Genomic DNA, 23,950 nt, shown 5'->3' with positions numbered 1-23,950 from the left:
GATAGATTGCTACCCACCGATCCGGCTGGCAGTGTAGACGTACCCTTTAATACATCTGGCCTATCTAAATTCTCTTAATCCTGTTCTTTCCGATTTTGGCTTGTATTCATTCTCCCTTGTTGTTAATATTAATTGACTCTTAATGAAACTTATTAACTCTCCTTCCTTGCTAAGTAGAAGACTTATACTTTTCTTCATCTCTTTTACTCCTAATGTAATTTAAGAACTCTTTTTAAATCTTCTATGTCCCTTGCTTGTCTTATGTCTTCTATGTTCCTTGCTACATGAAACTCATTTTGTGCCTTATTCTTTCTGATTTTGTTTCTAGATTTTTGTGCTATTCTTTTGTACTCCTCCATAGCAATTTGTTCATATTTCCTCTTTTTGTAGGATTCCTTTTTGATTTTCAGGTCATTAAAGAGCTCCTGATGAGCCATATTGGCCTCTCTTTCTATCTTTCCTTCTCATCAGGATAGTTTGCAGTTATGCACTAAATATTGTTACTCTGAGAAACTGCCAGCTCTCCTCAACTACTCGTTCCCTTAGATTTTCTTCCCATGGAACTTACCTACCAGTTCTCTGAATTTGTTGAAGTCTGCTTTTTTGAAGTCCATTGTCTCTATTCGGATGCTGTCATTCCTTCCTTTCCTTAGAATCAAGAAAGCTATCATTTCATGATCACTTTCACCCAAATTGGCTTCCACCTTTAGATTCGCTACCAATTCCTTATTACTTTTCCAACAGATGTCTGAATAGTTAAAGTCCCCCATTACTACTAGATTTTGTGCTTTAGATATTTCTGTTATTTGTTCTAGAAATGCCTCATCCACCTTCTCTTCTCTTCTCTGATTTGGTGGTCAAGAGTAGACATCTATCATGATGTCACCCCTATTTTCTACATCTTTTATCTTTACCCAGAGACTCTCAAATGGTCTGCCTCCTACACAAAGCCATACTGCTTCTTTTTAGGTTGTGGGGTACCTTTTGGAGGGTTGTACTGGGGTTTCAATTAAATGCTTCGGACTATATTTGCTACCCTGCTGCTGGGATTTTACTGTGTAAGTCTGTACATCTTCCTAAGCATTAGACTGGCATCTTGGAAAATGCTGGTCCTCTCTGGATGAACTCTATGTATTTTTTATTTGCTTCTTTGACAAAAGTTATTTCAATATTTGTTAGTGGCAGGATATTTTTTGATAGTTTTATTTGTAGTAAGCTATTTGACACAAAGAAAAAAGATAAAGAAGGCTTAATAAAAATAGTATTCTAAGATGATTTCAACTCAGTTCAGCTTAAATATAAAGCTGTCACTTAATCCAGTGGGATAAACAGATTTTGATTAACATACAAGGGAATCTAAATTGTGTTTTTCTGACCACATATTTTTCCATGAATGCATCAGAAAAAATATTGAGAACTACAAGGAAAATGGAATTAAAAATTGATTTCAGTTAGAGTATTTCTATTGGCGATAATTGTAGTTGGCTCAGTCCTTTAAATTCTATACACTTAGGCTTTTATTGATTTGTGGAATGACATACATTTATAGCACTGTATACATGAATAATAATAAAGTTTAATGGTATCAATTTAATTCATCTACTGAATAAATATCAGCTGCTTTCTTACCATACTTTAGTAATTCTGTCCCTCTGAACCCATCAGTGTAAAAAAGTTCTACATCAATGACAAGTGGACCAATCAGTGTATTACAGCATGGTATCAATAGCTATATAGAACAATGATGCATATAAACCTGTGTAATTTTTATTCTATGTGTATATACATTTAGATCAGGTCTAAATTAAGATGCAACATTACTGTGGATGGTAAAATTCCCATGGATGTTAAAGGGTACAGAATAAGGTCCATACACTGTGGGGTAAAGGAAAGGAATGATAGAAGTTACAGCAATAGGCTCATGCACTTGCTTGGTTACTTATGTGCATGTCTTCAGCATTTTATTTATTTATTTATTTAATTTATAGTACTTTTATTATACTTTACAAGCCCCAGGAAATAAGTGTGTTTTAAGGAGACACAGGGTCAAATCATACTAGCCAAATACTTTTTCACGCAAACATTCAGCTTAACAGGATTACATTTTTTCAATGCCATTTAGTGAAATGTGGTTAAACAGGTGTTACATAGAGCTAGTTGAGAAAAAAAGAGGATTTTTTTATAATTAAAAAACTTCTTTTTTTAAACTTCAAAACGTTGCACACTTTTTGTAATTTCAAAACATATCGACCAGTTCTATGGTCGGCTGAAAAACTGAGGGAAATATTTGGAAAAATGTCATTTAAAATTTTCCTTAAAATAATTCAGAAATTTAAATTTTGACCAGCTCAAGTATCAAACAGGTGTCAAATTCTAAGGCCAAGTGCTTTATTACCGACGTTGCCAACATTTAACAGGAATAAAGGTGACATTTTTCTTGCATTTTATACAATATGACATTTAATGTGGATTCTGATATTCTGTTCTTCCCCAGTTTTGTCAGACTTCCAGTTATGTAAATAGATGGCCTTATGCATATAGAAATAGCAGAAAATAAGTCAATTCTGCAGTTCAGTGCAGAACTTGAGAGGAGAATTTTACTTTAAACCTTTTCAGATTTGTTGGTAATGGTCTCCTCTCTTAATTGGGATGATAGACTGTTCACCAGATTGTTCTAATTAAGAGATTTCTACTCTATTTGGAACCCAAACCTTTTATTTTGAAACAAAGTTGGTAGCTTAGAAAATTATTACATGCCAAAGCTGCAGAATCAAACTTTATCATGGGTATTAAATCATTTTCTGCAAAAGCCTTTAATATGGGTTAAATGCCTGACTGTCTGGTTAGTCAGGTAGTGTGGTTTTTTTTGTTTTGTTTTTGCTAATAATTTGAAACATGCCATTTGCCCTTGTTTTTCTCCGACACCCTGCATCCTTGAAATTAAACAAGGATTGCAATTGTTAGCAAGTTTCATAACTCTGTTATTAACGTAGCTGAATTTGCGTACCTTAGTTCGAAGTGGGGGGTTAGTGTGGACCAGGCCTAAGAAGCAAAGTTGACATTTTAGCTGATTTGTGTCTTGATCCAAATTACATATAGGCTCCTATTACCCCCTACCCCCGTCCCGATTTTTCACATTTGCTGTTTGGTCACCCTAAGTTAGAGTATGGTAGTGTGGACAATATGGACAAGTAAGTCATATCAGATTTACAGAGTCTATAAAATACAGATTGATATAATTATGCATGCAATAGCATCAATATAGTCATCATGAATTGTCAGGTAAATAATATCTATTTGACAATGTTTATAATTATGCATCCACCAGACATTCATGACCATTACAAACTGTTAAAGAAATGGAAGGTGAATTTTTAAAACTCTAGAATTCCGTCCACAAATTAGATAGACACAGGGCCAGTGCAAGGATATTTTGTGCCCTAGGTGAAACTTCCACCTTGCGCCTCCCTTCCCTCTCCCCTCCCCCCCAGAGCATCGCTTATTATAAACTTTCAAAAATGAATACTGCATAATGTGGCATTGTTCATTAGAATTAATACACATTTGGCTTGAAAATGTATTAATTTCATTATTTAGTCTACATATTTAATTAAAATAAATACACCCTTTTTAGTCACGTATATTTCCTTCCTTCATTCTTTCATATCATAATCTACTACATTTTATCCTACCTTTAGAATATCCAATTATTGTTATTAATAAAATGTATAAAATTAGAATGGCGGATATTCCGTCATACAACAACTGAGAATATCAATATGACAAATTTCAACAACCTACACGCATATTCGCACATGATAAACATATACACTCAAATACTTAACATACACACACAATTGACACAAAGTATTAGCGAAATGATGCAGCAGCAATTGCCAGAGTCTTAGATCTGAAACAATTCAACAAAAATAGTTAGCCTCAGTCAACAACCTCCGAAAACTAGTAAAATTAGCATTATAAACAGCCTGTCAGAACGGGTAACGGCTGCGCACGATGAGAAAAAAGATGTCATTGCCACTTTGTATCATAGTGAAGCAGTACGCTTGTGCCCGCAATGCAGAGCTGGCGTAGGCTATAACTGTAACGTACAAGAGAAGAACGACAAGTTAAAATGCAAGTTCAATGATGTTTCTCTTTTCTTTATTCATTCGTTTTCCAGCAATAGTGTAAAACAAAATTTTGGGGCACTGCTTTTTGGAGCTCCCAAATCTTGGCGTCCTAGGTGGACACCTAGTTCGCCTAGTGGTTACACCGGCCCTGGATAGACAGGTTTGAGTTGTGGCTCTCTGATGTGGATTTATTTGTGTGTTTGTAAGGCTGACAACAATCTCTGCACTTTTTTGAAGATATAAAAAACCTAGGGGTCCTGGAGCTCTAAAAAGCCTCTGGTCTTCTGCATCTATATTAGGAGAGCTCAAAAAAGGAGAATGGTTTCACTAAAGTAGATGGACTTAGCAGCAAAAAACAGTACCTCACACAGCTGTCTGAAACAGGTGGATCTGGAGTCAATTTGGTGAGTTTAAGTTAATGATGGCCAAAAGTGGAATAAAGTTCAATGAAGTGCACTGATCCAACTCAGATGTGAAGTCAATAGGGAGCTGTCTGGCTACATGTGATTTTACACATCTGTCAGCTATATCAGAAATCCAAATGCAAAATATAGCACTCTGCTACATCATGTGGATTTGTGACACTCCCTGCAGGAGTTCATTCTTTAAACCAATTGATGTAATACAATAAAGAATAAATACAGTATTTTTATCTGTGTCCAATATAGACTTTCTCCAATATTGTTCATGTTGTTTTAAAGGAAAAATGTATGTATTTTCATCAGACAAGTAGTTGTTAATTGCAAGAGAAACAGCACATTTCCGAGTGAATAAACTGAGAAATATGAGATAATTTTTTTTGGCATCACTGTTTAAAAGTTTAGATGTATAGGAAGATCAAATTGGGTATGATTTTCTGTTAATTCTTGTGCAATATTATGAAATGTATACATAAGAGAATGAAAGTTATTTATACCTGTTGTTCTCAATTTTTCTCATATTTCGATGATGTCTAAAGATAAGCCAAGATTCTTGCCTGCTGGTAAATTGGCATAGAGGCATTAACCTCAGTTTACCCCTGTGGAGAATATGACTCAGATATTGTCCAGAAGATAGCCCCCCTTCCAAACTATATACTTAATCAACATCTTCGCTGTGGCAAATATATAGTATTTCATTACATGACAAAAAGTATGAGTGGAGTATTAAGGAGACAGGGTGGAAAATAAATTTATTTTAATATTAGAGGTGCAGTTGCTACAATACGTCCTACCATTTTTAACTGAGTTGTTTATTTATAAGCAGGAATAACTGGAACTGCTAATAAATAAAAACAACTGTGACATTGTTGGCATCACTGAAACTTGGTGGGATAATACACATGATTGGAATGTTGGTATAGATATGTACAGCTTGCTCAGGAAGGATAGACAAGGGAAAAAGAGAGGAGGTGTTGCCTTATATATTAAAAATGTACACACTTGGACTGAGGTGGAGATGGACATAGGAGACGGAAGTGTTGAGAGTCTCTGGGTTAGGCTAAAAGGGGTAAAAAACAAGGGTGATGTCATGCTAGGAGTCTACTACAGGCCACCTAACCAGGTGAAAGAAGTTGATGAGGCTTTTTTTAAACAACTAACAAAAGCATCCAAAGCCCAAGATTTGGTGGTGATGGGGGACTTCAACTAACCAGATATATGTTAGGAAAATAACACAGCGGGGCACAGACTATCCAATAAGTTCTTGGACTGCATTGCAGACAATTTTTTATTTCAGAAGGTTGAAAAAGCTACTGGGAGGAAGCTGTTCTAGATTTGATTTTAACAACTCATTGAGAATTTGAAAGTGGAAGGCAGCTTGGGTGAAAGTGATCATGAAATCATAGAATTCACAATTCTAAGGAAGGGTAGAAGGGAGTACAGCAAAATGGAGACAAGTGATTTCAGGAAGACGGATTTTGGTAAGCTCAGAGAGCTGATAGGTAAGGTCCCATGGGAATCAAGACTGAGGGGGGAAACAACTGAGGAGAGTTGGCAGTTTTTCAAAGGGACACTATTAAGGGCCCAAAAGCAAGCTATTCCGCTGGGTAGGAAAGATAGAAAATGTGGCAAAAGACCACCTTGGCTTAACCACGAGATCTTGCATGATCTAAAAAATAAAAAGGAGTCATATAAAAAAAATGGAAACTAGGACAAATTACAAAGGATGAATATAGGCAAACAACACAGGAATGCAGGGGCAAGATTAGAAAGGCAAAGGCATAAAATGAGCTCAAACTAGCTACAGGAATAAAGGGAAACAAGAAGACTTTTTATCAATACATTAGAAGCAAGAGGAAGACCAAGGACAGGGTAAGCCCACCGCGCAGTGGGGAAGGAGAAACAGTAACAGGAAACTTGGAAATGGCAGAGATGCTTAATGACTTCTTTGTTTCGGTCTTCACCGAGAAGTCTGAAAGAATGCCTAACATAGTGAATACTAAAGAGAAGGGGGTTAGGTTTAGAAGATATAATAAAAAAAGAACAAATTAAAAATCACTTAGAAAAGTTAGATGCCTGCAAGTCACCAGGCCCTGATGAAATGCACCCTAGAATACTCATGGAGCTAATAAAGGAGGTATCTGAGTCTCTAGCTATTATCTTTGGAAAATCATGGGAGACAGGAGAGATTCCAGAAGACTGGAAAAGGGCAAATATAGTGCCCATCTATAAAAAGGGAAATAAAAACAACCCAGGAAACTACAGACCAGTTAGTTTAACTTCTGTGCCAGGGAAGATAATGGAGCAAGTAATTAAGGAAATCATCTGCAAACACTTGGAAGGTGGTAAGGTGATAGGGAATAGCCAGCATGGATTTGTGAAGAACAAATCATGTCAAACCAATCTGATAGCTTTCTTTGATAGGATAACGAGTCTTGTGGATAAGGGAGAAGCGGTGGATGTGGTATACCTTTAGTAAGGCATTTGATAGGGTCTCACATGACATTCTTATCAATAAACTAGGCAAATACACCTTAAATGGGGCTACTATAAGGTGGGTGCATAACTGGCTGGATAACCGTACTCAGAGAGTAATTAATAATGGTTCCCAATCCTGCTGGAAAGGCATAACAAGTGGGGTTTCACAGGGTCTGTTTTGGGACCGGCTCTGTTCAATATCTTCATCAACGACTTAGATATTGGCATAGAAAGTACGCTTATTAAGTTTGCAGATGATACCAAACTGGGAGGGATTGCAACTGCTTTGGAGGATAGGGTCATAATTCAAAATGATCTGGACAAATTGGAGAAATGGTCTGAGGTAAACAGGATGAAGTTTAATAAAGACAAATGCAAAGTGCTCCACTTAGGAAGGAACAATCAGTTTCACACATACAGAATGGGAAGAGACTGTCTAGGAAGGAGTACGGCAGAAAGGGATCTAGAGATTATAGTGGACCACAAGCTAAATATGAGTCAACAATGTGATGCTGTTGCAAAAAAAGCAAACATGATTCTGGGATGCATTAACAAGTGTGCAAGACACGAGAAGTCATTCTTCCACTCTACTCTGTGCTGGTTAGGCCTCAACTGGAGTATTGTGTCCAGTTCTGGATATCGCACTTCAAGAAAGATGTGGAGAAATTGGAGAGGGTCCAGAGAAGAGCAACAAGAATGATTAAAAGTCTAGAGAACATGACCTATGAAGGAAGGCTGAAAGAATTGGGTTTGTTTAGTTTGTAAAAGAGAAGACTGAGAGGGGACATGATAGCAGTTTTCAGGTATCTAAAAGGGTGTCATAAGGAGGAGGGAGAAAACTTGTTCATATTAGCCTGTAAGGATAGAACAAGAAGCAATGGGCTTAAACTGCAGCAAGGGAAGTTTAGGTTGGACATTAGGAAAAAGTTCCTAACTGTCAGGGTTGTTAAACACTGGAATAAATTGCTTTGGGTGGTTGTGGAATCTCCATCTCTGGAGATATTTAAGAGTAGGTTAGATAAATGTCTATCAGGGATGGTCTAAACAGTATTTGGTCCTGCCATGAGGGCAGGGGACTGGACTCAATGACCTCTCGTGGTCCCTTCCAGTCCTAGAATCTATGAATCTATGAATTTCCTTTCCTTGGATATTGAACATTAAATTTATTACTGCTAAATCTCCCCTACAGACATTCCTCTCATCTCTAATACAGATTAGTTCTCTCCTCTCAGGTGTGTTTGCTACATCTCCAAATTCAGTGTCAAATCTGATCAAGTTCCAAATTTACACCGAAGAAACACTCAAAAGCAGTTGGGTTGGTTTGCTTAATTGTTCTAAATAGCCTCTTGAAACTCTTAAGAGTTTCACCAACAATGATAGAAGCAGCTCCACAGACCACCTGGAAGTGTTGACCAAAAATGTGAGATGGGATCTTACAGATTTTTATGGCATGCAAGTCAGTCCCACACCTGGATTATAGCTATGTGCAATGTGAAAAATTACCCATAAGTAACCAAAGGAAAACACACATCAAGTAGTTCTGATTACATCACGGTGGTTCAAGAAGGAAGAATGAAATCAGAACCCTTATAAGTGTAGGTATTTTCCCTATCTGTTGCTATGTTTTTATATTTAATAGTTATTACATTACTTTAATTAGAAAGGCATGTTTTCCCTAAAGTCATATGTAACACACGGAACTTGATGAGCTCCCCTGGGCAGGAAAGCACGCTACACGCTGGCCAAATATGGCAGACTATTTTTCTCTTATGGAGACTTATTACTGTTACCTCTTAAAAGGTACACTTATTGCCAGGGCACAGGGCTACCATACAGCATAGCCTGCCTCTGTCAGTCCATCTAAACAAACATCATACATTGGCCTTTCCCTTGGTCCACCTAGGCTGATCTGCAAGTGACCTTCCACACTGGCACTGCATAGATAGAGACTAGTTCCATAGTGCACAGACACCCCTGTGCGATCATGCAGTCAGCCAACACCAGGTGCCAGCCCTAGGCAGGTGTAAGTGGTGCAGAGGGCCTTGTCCTGGTGAATTTCATCTGTACTCCTTACTCACCTGAGTAGGGGTTTGTAAGACCAGGTCCACTGATAGATAACAGTTCAAAAGAAAATGCGACTAATGCTGTGAGTAAGGGCCATCCAACACATTTCCTTCCAAAAATCATCCAATATTCTACTGGAGAAAGTCTATGTAAGTAACAACTGCCTGAATGCAGCTCTGTAAAAATGTTTGTGGTCCATGAGGTGAAAAACTCTTCCTAGTTCAATGGAGACTTTTAACCAAGTATCTGATATGGGATTTTCTCTCTCTCTTTTTTTTTTTTTTTTTTTTTTAAATCATGTAGAAATATAAAAGTAATGGCAATAGGTTTTCATCTTTGCTGATAATATATGCTGTTTCTGACAAGAAGGAAATTCAAACTGACACATTCCTGGCTCAGTTCAACTACTTCGACTGATATTATCTGGTTACCATTTTCCCCTATTTTCTTTTTAAAATATATTATCATTGGGAAATCTGCACCTCAGAATGAACTATATATTTCCCCTACAAAGGTCAGTATGTTTTATGAAGTTACACATATGCCCAGTACAAATCAATTCTATTTGGCTCACGTTCATCCAAAGAGGCCCATAGCATATCCAATCCAAATTACATCTCATTCTCTTCAATCAAATGAATAAGAATGACATTCTTTGATGCCCAAGACAAAATGTAGAGTTAAAAAACATTTATTGGAAGATTGACAGAGCTATTTGTTGAAGTGATCAGACAAAAACAAATATCCAGGATGAGCCAGCAATTTTAAACTATCTGCAAAATGCATTCAGAGCCTTTATACAAACAGCTGCTATGTGGTAATTAATATCTGACCATTACTGAACAGGCTATTGGTAAGGTTGTCATAATTTTTATCTATATTAAAATTTAAAATCAACATACTTCCTTCTATGCTAGGTGACTATGCTTTATGAATCTTAGAAGGTAATATGAGTTGTTTTTGTTTTATTTAGGTCTAAAGTTGAACATTTTGTGTAAGAAGTCAAGGGAAAAAAGTCATCAAGTGCTAAAATGATGTACCACTACTACACTTTGCTCGAAGCAGCAAAGCACTTAAGCACATGCTTAACTTAATTTCAATTAAATTAATTGGGTCCACTCATATGTCTGAAGTTAAGCACATGCTTAGATGAATAGCAGCCTTTACTTCTCCACTTTTCTCTCTTATATCCATGTGAAGCACTTTAAGTATTAAATGTATATGATAAAAATATTTTCTTGATGATTTAACAATTGTTCTGATTGGCCAAGAAAGCCTCATCTTTGCTTTTGCAAATGAATATTCTACTGGGAAAAAGAACTATTATTAGAACAGAGTCTTGAGAAGTACAAGCCCCTTTGGTAGTATAAAATTAACAAGAATAATGGACTTTTTTGTCGCTGCTTTGGCAAGAGCTTGGCTACACTTAGTGAAACAGAATAAACAATCATGAACAGACACTCAGACAGCAAAGTGTATAAATTATTCAAGAATGAAATGTTCAAGTAATATTAACCTAAAGGCATAGTCATCAATTTTGTTCCGATGGATGATATTGGGTAGTTAGTATTCAAGTGTTACTACATAAATAAAATTGATTTATGCAAACTGAGAAGACTATGAGAAAATTTTATCAGGACGCCCAAATTCTGCTCCTCCTTGCTTGATCAATCACTTCTCTGCTGAACTGTGTAGCATTTCGCTGCAAAAGTCTTCACAGAGAAATTGGGCTACGGCAAAATGAATAATACATTTGCTGCAGTGCTAGACTAATGACCCTTAAGTGCTTTAGAAAAATGAGCTGTGTGGACTGCTTCCCTTTACAAAGAGACTGGCTTATATATCGGGAAGTAACTAGTAGTAAGGATTATGTTTGTGAGCTGGGGCAAACAGAGTGTGTACTGCCTAATTTTATGATTATGGCTAGAGATGGCACATTAAATTCTTTCATACATTTGTTTTTGCTGTTTATATTTGTTCTTGTCTCCTCAACTCTTTCCCCAATCCAACTTCAGACTGCACTGTTTTTATGTATGTGTTAATCATCTTCATCTTTTCTCTTGCTGTTTTCATGAAGCTTATTGTGTCACCATAAAGACATTGATCAAATGGTGACAGGAAGGACAGAAAGCTATTTACTTTGAAACAGTAGGAGGGATCCAGGGCAAGGAAGCATAGTTAAAATCTGCATTGGCTGGCATTTACAATACCTGAACAATTCATAACTCTCTCTGAACAGGTCCCTACGGGGAAAGAATAGTGGCTTAGGTTTCCTTACAGAAATGTCATTTTTATCTGCTGCATAAAGCAATAAAGGGAAGACAAATGCACATATTAAACATGCTTAAAAAGAGGCTTATTTAAATATAATTAAAGAGAAACGTAAAGCCAGTGACTGAATGGTGCAGGATTATTTACTGTCATTTCAAATTAACTTGCTTTAAATCCTTCTAAAGCATACTTGAAGTTGAAATGAAGCTTTTCTTCTGAATTCCTTTTCAAATGTAGAAATGGAGCAACAGAGACCACTGGTGTTTTTTTAAATTATTATTATTAGATAATATAATTGCCAGACAGCTGCTGAAAATGAAATGTTCCTTTAAGAAAGTAGTCATTTACAAACTAGTGTGGGGTCATGTAACCTGGTTATTCTCTTTACAGCTCCCATTATGTCAAAATGCCAATACCTACCCCACCAACTTTCATCTCAAATCGCATTTGCCAATACTTGCCTTTCAACTCTGGCTTTTTTATTCTTTGGAAGGATTAGAATCTACAACACCGCTGTTTCATTTTCATTATGTTGCTGTTCTATCTTTTAGGGGAAATCAGCTTCACATTGTGTTATTCTTATGCTCCTTACCAAGGGTTAGAAAGAAAAAGAAAAGAAGAAGAATCCTTTTAAATTAAGAGGGCCCAGTTTGATAGCACTTACAAAATATAAAAAAAGGAAAGCTTTATTATATGAATAGTTTGCTTGAAAAGGACATGCACACTGGAACATTCAAATCCTGTCTAACCTGAAATCATTGATGTGCATTATCTACAGGCTGCTATCGTTAATAAGGAAGATTTAAAGGATATTTCTTAAAGCCTGGAGAATTCTTCTTGGATTGAATTCGGAGGACGCCCTCTCTATCCCTTGGCTGAGAAAAAAATCCTCTTGTGTATGTACATCTATAAAAAGTTCTTTCCTCATTGCTGGACTTTCACAAAGTCTTTTCAGAATTTCACTGCCTGACTTCTGGTCTCACTCTCTAAGCATGACTGAGGCAAACCTACTATTAAGCATTGAAATGGAGGAATAATAAAGCCCTCCAGCTGACTAATAGCATGGCAACTGCCACAAAGCCTTCTACAAAAGCCATGTAATGTCCTTAAACACCTGTATCCTCCTTCTACTTCCCTGTTTCATCTGTCTTTAATCATCAAATTATTCTATGATAAGGATGTCTTTCAGTGGAGGTTAGGTGCATTCTATTTACATATGATGGTTTCATAGGGGTCTAATGACTAACAAATATTATTGCTGTTTTATTTCATATCATATCATTGTCTTTCTTTTCTCCAACCACTTTATTTACTTTTTTCACCATGGCTCGAGAAATGGGAGCTCCTTCTGAATAATAAAATATCAATCTGCACTTAACCTTTGTTCTCATATGCATATGTTTCTATGAGGTAAGATATCATACTGGTAAGATACATGTTTGCCTTATTGCAGCGAGCATGTCTGATAGGCTCAAACAACAAAATAAATAATAATCAAGAGAACTTTTGAAAACAAAGAAATAGTTCATGCAAATTTTAGCTTTTGTTTAGACCCATCTAGTCTTGGAAAAAATCATGAACCTTAACCTTTGTTCATAATAAGCTAACAAACTAGGACTCAGGTCTGCTAGAGGAAGTGAGTTCTAGGTTTGGGACCCCTCCATCAAGACTGCCTTGACTTCAGTCCTCAAGAATACACATCTAGGGAGCTTGTCAGCAAACTGACACATGGGATTTCCCATTGAACTTGTACGTGGAAGCTGGTGGGAAGTCAGAGCTGTGAATGATATACAAGAGTAGTATGCCCTGACCAAATCATATTGCAGAGTAGGCAGAATGCTGAATTGTGCACTAGCTGTTGCTTCAACGGTAGGTGAGAGTAGAACACATTGCAATAGTCCAACTTGCAGCTAGTTCTCTTAAAGGTAAAAAGTAGCTCCTAAAATACAATCCTTGGGTCCAGCCAAGCTGTTCTTGGTGCAGGATACTAGCACAGTTCCCTTCCCTGATACCCAGCACTGCTGGGGACTGGAGCAAGTTAGAATAGGCCTTAAGCTTCTCTAGTTCATATGAGTAATTCATACAAGTAATAACATGCTAGGGGCCAATACTCTGGCATGCTGCCAGCATGCTCCTTATGCTGGGAAGGGCCCAGGAAAAGGTGTTATAGAGCAACTGCACTGGCTGTACAGCCCCCTATGCTGCTTTACAATCCCTTTGGGGCATTGCGGCAGCAAAAAAAAAAAGAAAGAGAAAAGAAAAAAAGACTATATCAGTGCTAAGAAATTGGTCCATAAAGATGATTTTAAACTACCCACAAATGTTAAATAAGCATTTAAAAGAAGACCCCTATATCATTGCCACTCGATCAATTTGGGAATGGCTCAACTAGTGTATTATCACTGAAATAGATGCATAAGTATCTTAATGAAGAATTTGACTGATCTCCACCTAAAGCGCATAGTGAAACCTTTGATTTTAATTAGCTCTACAACAATGTCAAACAAGTTAAGGACTCCCTTAGTCTCTCAAGTCAATAGTCTTACCTGAGATACCCAAGGTTTCACTACATGCACTAAGTAAGTTTACTCATGATAAATTCATTTAAAAATTCTGCAGTAGTTCCAGTCAAGGAAACACAGACTCAAAACCAGGAATCAGTCTCTCTGCTGTGCAACAGAATCTTATTTTATACACACTTTTTGTATTACTGAAGTTTTAAAAAAGTCACATATATTTTTTGTTTTGAGTCTCAGTCCTGGAGTTAATTCATTTTCAAACCACAGTGAACTCTTACAGATTAGTTACAAGTCTCGGGGTGGGGGGAAGGCGAGGGGGAAGGGAAGGAATGTTATATAATGGAAACAACAGATACTTCGGTAAATTATTTCATTAAGGGGTATAGAACCTTAAGTGGCTAGCACTTAGATGTGACAAAGCAATTAGAAAATAGCATGGCAACTGTAGGGAACAATCCTGCATTCCAGGAATGAACTAAATGATCGAATAGGTCTTTCCCACCTCAAATTCCTATGACCTTATTAACCATGGATAAGGTGAAAGTTCCATAGCCTGTAAAACATTTAATTGCTTCTTCGCTACCTAAAGCTTGTGTACATTACGGATTGACTGGATGAACTGGTTGGAATATAAGGAAAGATTACCCAAAATTGAATTGAACACTCTGCAAAGTTGAGCAAAGTTTGCGTTACTTTATCTTTAATTGCTTTTAATTTCTTCATGTCTCATCACTTCTTAGTTCCAGCCAGAAGTGGAAGTGCTGAAATATCTTGAGAAATACCATTCTTGTAGTAGTCCTTGGCTGAATAGACACTCAAAGTTTCATGATTCATGACAAAACCACTTTTCCTGACTAATTTTATATATTCAAGAGGTTTGAATAGTTTGGGTTGACCTACTTGTGTAGTTGCTGGTAAGTATTTGCTTCAGGTTGGGGGGCTGTCTGTAAGCGAGGACTGGCCTGTTTACACACCACACAACAAAAACACCAACCCAGAAACCAAATCCTGCTACAAACCCCAGTGCCAACTCTGTCCACATATCTATTCAAGGGAGACCATCATAGGACCTAACCACATTGCCACACCATCAGGGGCTCATTCACCTGCACATCTACTAATGTGATATATGCCATCATGTGCCAGCAATGCCCCTCTGCCATGTACATTGGCCAAACCAGACAGTCTGTACGCAAAAGAATAAATGGGCACAAATCTGACATCAGGAATGATAACATTCAAAAACCAGTAGGAGAACACTTCAGTCTCCCTGGTCACTCAATAACAGACCTAAGTGGCAATTCTTGAACAAAAAAACCTTCAAAAACAGACTCCAATGTAAAACTGCAGAACTGAAATTAATTTGCAAACTGGACACCATCAAATTAGGCCTGAATAAAGACTGGAAGTGGTTGGGTCATTACAAAACCTAAACCTAATTTCCCCCATACTAATTTCCCCCTACGATTACTCACACCTTCTTGTCAACTGTTTGAAATGGGCCACTCTCATTACCACTACAACAGTTATTTTTACTCTGTGGTATCCTGCTGTTAGTTGAATTGTCTCGTTAGACTGACCTCACACTTGGTAAGGCAACTCCCATCTTTTCATGTATTTATACCTGCTCCTGTATTTTCCACTCCATACATCTGATGAAGTGGGTTCTAGCCCACGAAAGCTTATGCCGAAATAAATTTGTTAGTCTCTAAGGTGCCACAAGTACTTCTTGTTGTTTTTGCTGATACAGACTAACACAGCTACCACTCTGAAACCTAAAGTTCACCAGTGACTAATGGACTTTATGCACACAGCATAGGGCAGTTTCTCCTGTGTAAATCCAAAGTGGATATACTGGAGTCAGTGAAATTACATCAGTATAAAAACACTGGAATTGTGATCAGAATTAGGCCAATAATAAGCATGTGTGTGTGGGCACACGCATCCACCTGCCTGCACATGTGTGCATGCACTCATGTGCATACACATGAATGCATTGGAAAGGAATATGGTTTAAAAATAAAAATCTGCCTCTCATTACAATATAAAAAGTGACATATTGTACTCACAAGGCCTCAGGAATGAAATATCCAATCCAAAACTTTTTTTAAAAATGGGACATGAATTACAGTACAGGAAAGAATCTTTTTCAGTTTCTATTTTGATATGTTTTGTTGCATCACACATGTCAGCCAATTTCAATCTCTTCCTTTCCTACAATGTCACAATGATATAATATGACCTGACTCAACTGATGCATCCTTATGTCAAATGCAATATGTCAAATCAGAAATGTAAAAGAAAGTTGATTATTAAGTCACCTTTTGGAAAACCGTTTATTTTAAAAGAACATATGTTAGTTGCAAAAAGAAAAACCTGGAGGATTATTATGCTCATTTGTTACAGTGCTTTCGATTATACACTTCCCAAATTTATGGCACAGAGTTTGCTGAGGAGACCCCAAGAATATTTTCTCTGTGATAAATTGTCAAAGATTTAGAGAAATCTTGTCTAGTCTAGGGTCAGCTTCAACCTGAAATTGTTCTGTTTCTTTTCCCAAAGATTAAGACAATATGATTTGGACAGTTGCAAGATGACCAGCAGCAGTCAGAAAAATAAATTATTTTAAAAGTCTAGGAGTGTAGGGAAAAAGAAAGGAAATTAAGTTTTTATTAAAACAGATAACGGGAATGCTATCAGTACAGCAGCTTCCTGTTGCCTGCTGAGTCCAATAATGAGGATTCAGGGCTCTGTAAATGATACACTGTCAGAAAAAGCCTATGGATGCACAGCAAGAGCCTCGTAGCAGCTTCATTCTCCTGCAGAATTTAATCTTATGAAACATTTATTTAAGAAACACTAGCCAATTAAAGAGAGAGAGAGAGAGAGAGAGAGTGCGCATATGCATGTGTATTAAAGGAACATAGATTCCAAAAGCTTAATTTTTGTTCTTGCAGGTTTGGCTGGAATTACAAAATGTCCTACAAAATGATGAATTAGAAATACAGAGACTATCCCAAAAGAAAGGTTTGTGCCTTCAGCCTATGCTCAAAATAATGAGGCCTATAAGTTCTGGGGTTAACTGTATGTACAAAAGATAATAAACAGTAATGCTCACTGCTCCTCTTATTTAACATGCTTACTTTATACTTTATGCAGTGGAAACAATTACCAGAATTGTAACAAGCTAGTTACACAATTGAAAAAAATTGCGTTAGGACTCACATTCTACTGCAGACAGGTAATGTTCTGCTCAACTAGTCTTTGACCATCACATCACATACTGAACTGGATTCTCCTTGCACGTGTTTTATGCTAACATATCTCAATATACTGTAATGGAGTTACTGTGGGCACTTTGCCTATTGCCTTTTGTGGGCAGGGAAGGAATGTTTCCCTCATTGCCAAATTGACCATGGCACTGTGGGCTTTTCACATTTCTCACAGCAGCCTGGAAACCCAGTGGATAGGTTAGGGTTGTGTTAATATGTATTGTTTGTTTGTTGCTACTTGGCATGGGTCCTGGGTGTCTGTGTTAGGTGCAAGTGACTGGTTGCCAGGTAAATAAAGGCATGGGACCAGGAATTCAGGAGATCTTTCCTTTGAATAATGGGGAGGGTTCCAATATCTGGTACAGCAAAGAACTCCCCTTATAGTAGCCTTAACCGTCATACAGGGAAGAGTGGAGGGGAATCACAGCAATACTGCTAGCATTCTAATACCTATTGAGAGGTGCAGGGCTAAGAGTGGCTTCTCTCCCCAGATTGTGCTTGCCCTAGAAGGGGAGAAGGAACCTACACTGATCTAGGCCTTGCTAGATAGTTATTCCAGTTGCATAGTGGCCACACTTAAACCATATTCCTGTGTTATGTCTGTCTTCCTCCTGGGGATGAGTCAATGTTTACTTTGTCATTTTACTCAGTTACTTGCACTTTGTTATCACCTTTTACGAGAGCCTGCTTATGAATATAGTGTGTGTAACACTCAGCCACATAGAGAAGACATTACCATCCTGCTCCCAATCATGCACCACAGTGTGACACTTATCCTCTCTGTGCTCTGCTCCCTTCCCCTTCTGCTTCTCCCTCTCCAGTTACTCTCTAGTTCTTTGTGGTTCTCTGCACTTTGACTTTTTACACCTATATTACAGTGGAATCTAGCTGCCCCACACCATTAGAACTGACGGGCAACTGAAATGGTTCTCCTTTCCTCTAGCAGGGTTAGCTGATTCAGCGTGGTGGAGGAGGGACAGCCAGACATTTATAACAGACCATCAGCAAAGTGGAACAGCTTTAACATTCTAGTTAAAATTCAGAGCATTAAAGAGCGATGATGGTGAGGTATGCTTAGGATGAGACAAAGCAGTAAGCATGAAGAATGTGAAATATATTAGTCTCCATTTAAAAGTAGAAAAGACTCTTCGCTCTTTCATATATTTGATTAGTAATTTTGTGTGCATTAGTTTCAGAAAGTAAGGTTCTGTATGAGTAGATTTTGCCAATAAAATATGTCACACTAGCTAAGATGAGGACAGTAAAGTATCTCATGCTACTGTTTTCACATAAAACAGCAATAGATTTAATATTACGTAATTACGGAAGTTCTGAGAGAATTACAGTGTAATGAACAATAACATGTCATATGCCATAATACTAAGAGGTATTATGTCTTGTTTATTTCGAGTACTGTAACTGCATTTACACAGGGCAACATTTGCAAAGCCTCAGGCCACAGGAACGCAGAGAAAAATGCATATGCATCTGTTTGCCCAGAAAATCTTACATATTTCCATGTAAACCTAGCACGTGTGTAGGGACCAGTTAGGTGCAGGAATTACACAAATGAGTATTTTAGCTTGTAATTACCTGCTTTGCAAGCATAAATGTAAAGCTTTATGGAATCAACAGGAGCATGTGTGACTGTGGGCATCTAAATTTTAGCCATTAATATCAGTATAAATTACTCTATGGCTAGAATTCATTAGATACACATATCATATAATCCTTATATACCTTTGTGTACAACTCTCTGAAGTACAATGATGTTGTCAACTGTAAACACTGCTTTCTTAAGGAAAAATTGCGAAATGACATCAAATAAAAATCTGATAAGTGAAATGCTAGCATCATTACACCAGCATCTAGAGCAGGGATCTGAAACACATGGCCGGCCTGCAGAGTTATTTGCTGCAGCCCGCCAAGCTCCCTACGCCTCCCCACCCCCCGAGTTATTTCCTGTGGCCACCAAGCTCCCCTCCCCCACCAACCCCTCTCCCCAGCACACCGCATCCCCACTCCTCTGCCTACCTCCAGGCCCTTCCCACCGCTTAGTGCTTAGCACTTTCCAGGAGGGAGGGGGGAGGAGTAAGGAGCCACGCGCTGAGGGGAGGAGAAGAAGCGGGGCGGGGATTTGGGGAAGGGGTTGGAATAGGGGCAGGGAGGGGGCAGAGTTGGGATGGGGACTTTGGGGAAGGGGTTGGAATGGGGGCGGGAAAGGGGTGGGAAGAGGCGGGGAAGGGGTGGGGCCTTATGGAAGGGGTGGAGTGGGGCAGGGGCAGTGGGCAGGGTGTCAGTGATGTGGCCCTCGGGCCAATGTATGAGTCCTCATGTGGTCCTCATGGTCATTTGAATTTGAGATCCCTGATCTAGAGAGAGAGTTTGGCATTTCCTAGTCATTTCATTCCTAACATTTCACAATCTCAAATCATTCACAACCACAGGATTAAAATGTTAATATGACCAACTGACAGCATCACCCTTTGTTCAGAAGGGATAGATCTGTGTCCCACATAAGGATTTGGAATATTATTAGTTCTACACTATAATAAATAGTTGACAACAGTGCTAGTGCCATAAACTGTTAGAATGCCCTTCTAGCCATATTCAGTGGCTGTCCAAGACACATCAATAATCCCATAGCACTGTTTGGAAAGAGCAAGGTATGACCAGATTGTCCTCCTGGCCACTTTAAGACAAATCCTATTCTTCAAAGCTACTATTAAGTCAATCACAGCCGGTGCATTTGCTTACACTCATTGATACATAATGTAGAAAGGCCAATTTAGTGTTCTAAGCCACAGGTTTGGAAAAGCTTGATTCCCTGGAACAACATGTTGAAATTCCAGGAGCGTGAAGCAAACTGAGCACCAGACAGTTTAGCCTGTGTGAGTTCCTGCCTGCTCTGCATGGACATGAAAGCAGTTTTTGAAAGCCAATAGGTGTTTGTTTTTCTGTCCTTTGCCAAAGTTTTCCCTCTCCTTGTTTTTGCGCAACATACTGTGAACCAGTTGGCTATTGCCATCAGCTGCATTCCAATAGTGCTGTGCCTACAAGCCCCAATTCAGCAGAATTCTTAAGCACATGATGAGTAATTTTAAGCATATGAATAGTATCATTGAAGTCAATGAGAATACTCACACACTTCAAGTTATATGCAGTGTTGTTGTAGTCGTGTTGGTCCCAGGATATTAGAGAGACCAGGTGCGTGAGGTAATATATTTTATTGGACCAATGTCTGTGGTGAAAGAGCTCTTCTTCAGGTCTGTGGATGTTCTGTGTAAACGCATAATCTTGTCTCTCTCACTAACAGACATTGGTCCAATAAAAGATATTACCTCGCTCACCTTGTCTCTACTTAAAGTTATACCCATGCTGCATCAAGACCACAGTTTATGCAGCGCTTTATGATCTTTCAGGGAGAAAGGTACTACATACAATTATTATAATACCTTGCTTACAAACTGCTTGGAGATACCATTAATATGAATGGTGCCACAGAAGACAAATTAAGTCCCATTGCATGTTATTTTACATGTTCTGGGAGATTACAAAATCTCAGTATGTTTGTATTAGACTTTTTTGTTGATAAAATATCTTCAAAATGTTAAATATTTTAAAACAAGGGTGTATCAATCCCAGATTAATTTATTAATTTATAAAAATTACAGGCAATAAAAAAGTAAAAGTAGCTTGAATTTGGACAAAAGGTGGAAGGACTGCACAGATGTGCCATCATAAACTTGATAGATGATTTTCCATCAGCGACAATAAGGGAGTGAATTGAGTTTCCTTCACTGGAAGATGTAAAGAATTTTGCACAAAGTATAAAAAAGTGGAATCTCCAAAGATCCTAAAACCAGACTAGTCCTTCTAAAAGTCTTTAATAAAATGAAAGGGTCAAAACTCAAGACCCATCAGTAAAGCTCTTCAGCAGTTTCTCTTTGATTTTTAGGCCACTGACTTTGGACAGTAGCTTCAATTGGAATTCACAGGCAAGTGATTTTATGCCAAGAACAACTTTGCTTGGCAGCAGGAGCTGACACATATGCTTCAGTTGTTCCGGAGTACCAAATGTGTCTACTAAGAACTGTGGTCAGGGACCATAATAAGGATCAATTGGGGGTAAAAATGGTTCCTGACCTCAGATCTGGAAAAAAAGTTTTTTTTCAAGCTTTTATATTATAATTATTATTATTCAGATACTTTTCAGTTGGTAAATCTCTCCCAGTTTCTGACAGATTTTATTTAAAATGTCTGGGTAGCGATACCCACTAGAGCTAACCACACATTTGTTGACAAAAAATTTTTCCATTGGAAAAAAATGCTTCCTTTTCTGCCTGATTCAGACCAGGAACTCGAACCTGGTCTCCCACATCTCATGCAAGTGCCCTAACCACTGGGATCTTAGCTATGCTGGGGTGCGGTATGCTTGCATGCATGTGCGCTCTCTCATGTTTTTTCATGAGAAACTTTGAAAAAACTCACATTTTTTGTTCCACTGTAGAAGGAAAACAAATTTGAAAACCTTGAAATTTTTCACTAAGTGGAATTCTTTTTTCCTGGCTATCCCTGATACCCACTCCCTGCTTTCACACAGGGTTTAGCACTTACAATGATCTTAGCTCAGATGGAAAGGTATGTGCCAAAGCACATCTGGGAACATTACAACCCCAGTGAATTAACTGAGCTTTACATCACATATTGAGTACATAAGGAAAACACACCTCAGGAGATGCCCTGCATGGTTGCTTTGTTACTTTGGAGCTGATGTTAATGCTTCAATCAATCTGCTGTAGCACAGGAGCTTCAGTGGAACCCAAAATAATGATTTCTCAGTCATTACATTTCATTTTATTTACACTCCCCAGTTATAATTTGATGCTGAATTTACACTTCCCTTGTTATAGTAGAACTCCCAATGTGATGACTATGTATGCAACTATACTCAGAAAAATATCCACAGCTTCCATATTTATCTTATTACACAGAATACTGACTTGACAATTATATTTATGTTATTCAGAAAAAAAATAAGGAGATTGATGAAATTCACTCCATTTCCCCCCCACAAAATATTTTTAGAATGAAAACTTTTGACCATAAGGCAATATTTGAGGAAAATATAAGCAACAAAGATAGCCATCTTGGGTGCCACATTGATAGTTCATTGGAAAAGGAAAAGATTAAATCAATAAAAACAAAAATCCTACCAAATCAAAACACTACCCTGCACACAGTTCTCCCCCTTAGGACAGGATGAGAGCAAGAACAATCCACTTGTGACCGATAGACATATTGCTGGAAGACACTCCAATACTATGGTAATGAAGGCAATATGAGAACCTATGTAGTAGTAATTTTTTGGTCTGCACTATAAGTCTGCAATGTTTGAGAGTAATGGGAATTAGTTTTAGAGTCATCTCCAGTTAAAGTGATAGCAAATGTTATGATTAAGGTGTCAAAACCGCTTCTATTCTACCAACCAGTTTCAGTCACTCATAATTGTGTTAAACAATCACTTTGGGATGAAATTTTCCATTTTTTTAGTCTTCGAATGAAAATAGTGCAGCCATTGTTGCGTGAGAGAAGAATAAACAAAAATTACACATTTCCAATATACAAAAAATCTTTCGTCTTTTATTCCAACAGGACTAAAGCCCAAAGAGATGAAGTTTGAAAGTTGCCATTAAGCCTGGAGATAATCCTCATCAATGAGCACAATGGAGCATTGGACAGGACTCTCTCTGTTTAGCTTTTTCTGTGTAGTTTCATCTCAAGTCCTTCTATATCAATAATTCATAACATGCATTTCAGTACTATCTTTGCCATAATAATAGACTTCTACATATTATGCCACATGGCAAACTAGAAACAGGGTAGCTTGATTTCATTGATAATGAACCAATCTTCAATGAGGTGTCAAAAACAATCAAAATGACTAATGACATTTCTTGTGATTCACCTGCTGGTCACCCATCCCTTTGGGGCAAATAGGTAATCCTTTTTATTGAATGCAAATCACTATTTGGATAAACACTAACTGGATGAAGAGTAAGATACTCTGACAGCCTTTAGGCTCAGAGAAAAACTCTTTGTTCAATCATGCTGTAGGAAATACTTTCATATTTTGTACAAACAAGCTTTGTGCCTGTCTAGCAGAGCTGTTACCAACTAATGATAAATTAGACGTTTATTTACAATACGTGTGTGCCTATGTGATGTTGTGTTTATTTTCGGTTTTCTATTTTTACTTAGTTTAATTGGAGCAACTGCTGTTGGGCATCACAGAGAAACAGAAATTTACTCTGAACCTAACAGAATCAGAAGCAGAATCTCAGTCAGAAGCCAGAGAGTTGAGATTTCCATCTGCAAAGGGTGCTGCATGGAAGCTGGTTTAGGTCAGCATAGGCATAGGAAGAGCTAAATGACCTGAGGGATTCTAGACTTGTTTACAGGTAGGGTTCACCACATCATTTAAACATTCTATGAAGAGAATACCCCCCTTTTATAAAATCTACCCGTGTTCAACCTTGCTTTCTCAAAAGATTCCTTATGGTTTGAATTTAGGACATTGATCCCAGAATAATTTGTTTCTCCGCAAGGATACTCTTTCAAATATGTATCTCCCCTCATCTTTTTACTTCCTGAAACAAAGGTTTTTGCCAACAGAATGCTTAACCCTCACATCTTTGCACAAATTGACAAAAAAAGCAACTTTTAAAAACTATTTATCTTTTTTTATTCAAAATGGCCTAAAAATGCCTGTAAGAAGATATTCACTTTGTCTCCTT

This window comes from Trachemys scripta, chromosome 6, assembly GCF_013100865.1.
Source record: "Trachemys scripta elegans isolate TJP31775 chromosome 6, CAS_Tse_1.0, whole genome shotgun sequence".
Lineage (NCBI taxonomy): Eukaryota > Metazoa > Chordata > Testudines > Emydidae > Trachemys > Trachemys scripta.
Note: the sequence above shows the minus strand (reverse complement) of the source record.